The sequence below is a fragment of the Raphanus sativus genome, unplaced genomic scaffold, assembly GCF_000801105.2.
Source record: "Raphanus sativus cultivar WK10039 unplaced genomic scaffold, ASM80110v3 Scaffold2806, whole genome shotgun sequence".
Taxonomy (NCBI): Eukaryota; Viridiplantae; Streptophyta; class Magnoliopsida; order Brassicales; family Brassicaceae; genus Raphanus; species Raphanus sativus.
The window spans coordinates 77-4,318 of NW_026618114.1; the positions used below are offsets into that span (position 1 = coordinate 77).

Consider the following 4,242-nt stretch of genomic DNA (forward strand, 5'->3'; position numbering starts at 1 on the left):
AGAATCTTACCAAAAATAAAAAAATTGACCATTAAATTTATATATCTTAATTAGAAGGAAGAAATGTCATCTTTTTAATTAATCATTGTCATCATTTTTTCAAAATGAATATAGTGATGACAGTCAGTCAGTCACATAAGTACTGTAAGACTCAAAAATCACTTCGAAATACAGGTTACGTGTTTTATACCCTAATCTACTTTAAACAAAGACAAGATACGATTATATAAAATTTTCATCGAAAATTTATCATGCGCTTTAAAAGCACATATTAAAATATAGTATTTTCTATTAAATTAAACTAGGGCTGGAACTCTGCGCAAGCGCGGGATTGTTGATAATTAGATGTGTGTAATACTTTTAAAATGTTATAGAAAGTACTCTACGATTTGTTTGTTTAGTTGTATGTAATATCAAAAGGAAGGGAGGGATTGAGAGAGCTTGTATGAAATAGGGGACTAGCCCTGGTTCACACTTAAACTTGGTTGGCCGGTTTTAGTAGGGTAGTAGTTAACTTGTACTGCTTATAGGGTTTATAAGAATTTGTATTTTGTTATCTCTCTTCGAACGCATATTGAATCTTTTAAAAAAACCTTCATGTTAGAACATAATATCCATATGTAATCAATAACTTCATTAGAAAGAAGATATGGTATGTTTCGTGCAAGCTTGGATCTGACACTGTAAATTACATTCATTTACATGTATCATGCCAGAAACCCTCCTGATATAGTTACTCTATAATTTCAGACAAATTATTCAACTCTAAACACACATTATCAACTTAAAAATAGATTACTACACCCATATGTCTAGAATCTTAGAGCTCGAGCTTTTTTGCATTACTCAAATCTCTTGACAATACACTTTTTTCTTTTTCTCAATTTGAACTTTAACGACTTGTGTGAGATATGCTACTTACCCATTAACCCCATCCACCAATTATCATGTATTTTTCAACATTTATTTTGAGGAAATTGAGTATGTAAGTTGAAAGAACAGAATATTACAACTATGATTCTTGTGATATTGGTAATTGTATACATCTTAAAATAGCAAAACGAAAAAAAGAGGGCAAAAATGCTTTGAATCGAGACTTCTTCTATTAAAGTCCGGAAGCCTTTTTTGAACGTTGGATGATCATTCATTCACAAGAATCTCAGGGCAAAAAAAAAACCTCTCTCTCTCTCTCTTATCTTCTCTGCAGAAAACCTCCGCCATAGTCTCGTTCTTCTCCGGTAGCGGCTCCGAGCTGCTGCCGGTGGCTCCTCTTCCTTAATCTCTCTTTTTCTCTTTGCCTCTTAAGCTCCTCAGCCCCTTTTTCGACATGTCAAGACTCTAGAGAGCCGTTCCGTCAACAGAGCTTCGGTCACGGGACGCCGACGACGATTCTGTTTGGTGGACGTGCTTGTTCCGGAGTGGCGACGAGGCTAAGGTGGTTAGGATGTGGCGAGGTCGGCTTTTTCGGTGGCTGGATCTGGGTCAACATTTTCCTTTTGTTCGATCTGGTTTCGCCGGAGTTCGTGGCGCGTGGTGCTCCGATTAGGCTCTCCTGTCCTGGATCTTCTCGGATCTGTGTCGGTGTGGGGTGGTGGTGTCGGCTCTTGTTCCTCCGCCTTGGTGTCTCGGTGTAGGAGGAGCCTTCTACTCCATCTAGTCTGGACTTCGATGGTGTTCTCTCCTCAAGGCGTGCGTGGGTTGGCTTCTTCTGGCGGTGTCATTTGAAGCTCTCCGGCGGCGCGTGTGGAGCCCCGACGAGGTGACGCGTGGAGTTGTCTACGCTTTGGCGTCGTCTCTCCGGATCTCTGCTTCGGTCTTGCCTAGTCTCATCATGGCTCTGTTCTGTGGTTCTTCTACCTCCAGAAGTGCACATTTTGGTGGAGAAGTCTTTGGGTTTTGTTCTCGATTGTTAGTAGTCTCGTTAGCCACCGTTTGGCTACATGTTAAAGCTTTAAGAACCTTCCTCTTGTTCTAAGAGATGGAGTGCGTGGGCGTTTGTTATGGTCCGAGAGTCTACGGAACGTAACTCATTGTCCGTGGCGGCGTGCTGGATTGGCGTCTATCCCGATACTGGAGTTTGGCTTTTCAAGCTTCGGTAGGATGTCCTCCTTCTTTTGCAGGTACCCTTCCACAAGACAGAGTAGTCACAGCTCAACCGGCCTTTGTTCTCGATGGATGAACTCGCCATGGCGATCAATCTGGCGGTTTCAGGTATGAAGCTTTCAGGTTATGTTTATCCATCTCCGCACTTAATTGGAAGTAGAGATTGCGAATGTGAGGAGATCGTCATGAACTAGCTACGTTGGTGATGGCATAAGATGAACCGGCAACTTCAGAAATGAGGTGAACGCCACCCTCGAATGCTTACCATCACTGGTCGAGAACGGGGATTGACAGTCTGATGTTGATGGATCTAACTAGCGGAATGCGTCGGTTTAGAGGTGGTTGAGCGAAGCTAGGGACGAAACGTTTAACATTAGACCATTTTGTTCAAATCACGTTTGTACTCGATGCTTTAATTCCCGGTTTTCGGGTAGATAAATAATATAAATATATTAAAAAAAAAAAAAAAAAAAAAAAAAAAAAAAAAAAAAAAAAAAAAAAAAAGTCCGGAAGCCTCCATCAAAAGAAAAACAGATGTTTATAAATCCACAAATCTCATACGTAGAGGATAACGAAGGTGGGCTCCAGAAAAAGGCTCACATGGCAACTTGAGAACTAGGCAAACAGAGTACAGTTGTTGTTAGTGTGGCCCAATAACATTTGGCCCTCAGAATTTGAGTAAACCAGAACAAACAAAGCTAAACATGTGAATGTTTTAGGTGGTGGAGTCTTCTGAAGGCAAAAAAGATCCGTATCTTATTATTACCAATTACCAAAAACTACTAAAGAGAGATGTCCAAACACACATGCAGTTCACATTATAAATGAAACGAATCAAACAGGAAAATTCATGTCCCCAAAACGTAACTCCATACAGTATTTTATCATATAAACACCATTTCCTAACAAACAAAGACCAAGATTAGACATACATCAAAAAAGAACACATGAGTCATCCACGAGTAAGAGAGAAAAGAAGAAAGATGTTCTCTCTCTCTCTCTCTCTTACTCACCCTTAATCCCAAAAAGTTAAAAAACAAATAAGCTTTTACTAAACAAAAGGCAAGGCAAGGCAAGGCACGGCACCTGGCTAAACATGTTCACCAGAGAACCTGCCCTTCTATAGATTTTTGTCCTTCGAGTTTTGGCTACACAGATGATGACAATGGTGAGTCAGATCATGTTGTCGTTGTTGTTGTCGCTGTCATTGCTCCAGATATGTCTCTGCTAAATCTATTGTATTTCATGCGACTCTTCACAAGTTGTCATGCTGCTATAGCTGACATCAGTGATAACTCTCCTGCCAAAACTGCTCCCGCCACTATCGTCGCTAGCCTCCTTGAGTTCATCCCCGACGACTCCGTGCTCTTGCTCCTTTAACTCCCAGCAGGTTTAAACACGCTGATTGAGACGCAATCTGCTGCGTTACCTGAGAGATTCCAAAACCAAAATCAAATCTCACAAATTCACAGAACTATTTATATTTTGATTGATTTACCTCAATGGATGGCATAGTGACAGAGACATGGATATCTTTGCCGTCGTCAACGGCTTCCATCATTGTGATTCATTGGGAGCTCTCCACGTTTTGAGCTGGATCTTGGCCAGTGGCTATGAATACAACAGAGACTATGTTGCTGGCGTGTGCGTTGAACCCACCTAGGGACCCTGCGACAACATAGACCGTGAGTTTCTTGTCTGAACAGAAGTTACCTGAAACAATTAAACAAAGAGAAAGATCATACTAGTAAATCTTAGAGTCTTTCCAAGTCTCGAGAGGACACTAATAAGCTTAAAGGGAATCACCGGAGATTCCGATGACATCTATGTCAGGAATATCACACCCTGACATATGTCTAGAATCTTAGAGCTCGAGCTTTTTTGCACTACTCAAATCTCTTGACAAGGGAGAGATCATTGACCATCTTCTCAATTGCTTCATCACGATGACCTCTTACTTTTCTCTACAAAAAAGACGCTCACGTCATCTCAAAATTCAACAGAGCTAATCCACTGAAGAGAAAAGGTTAGAATATTCTCTATTATACCTTGAGGAAAGGAACCATTGCCACTGCTTCTTCAGCAGTTTCAAGACAGAGTTTGCCCATAACGCAGAGCTGTTCAAAGCAATGGTTATAA

At 40.8% G+C, this 4,242-nt stretch overlaps 1 long non-coding RNA gene across 1 annotated transcript; it reads right to left on the bottom strand.

The window, feature by feature from the left end:
- Window positions 1-3,133: 3,133 nt before the first annotated feature.
- LOC130506011 (uncharacterized) lies at window positions 3,134-3,989 on the bottom strand. Its single transcript, XR_008941877.1, has 3 exons — window positions 3,849-3,989; window positions 3,602-3,771; window positions 3,134-3,532 (listed from the first exon to the last, which is right to left on the bottom strand). It is a non-coding gene; the product is annotated as an uncharacterized LOC130506011 (long non-coding RNA).
- Window positions 3,990-4,242: the final 253 nt, after the last annotated feature.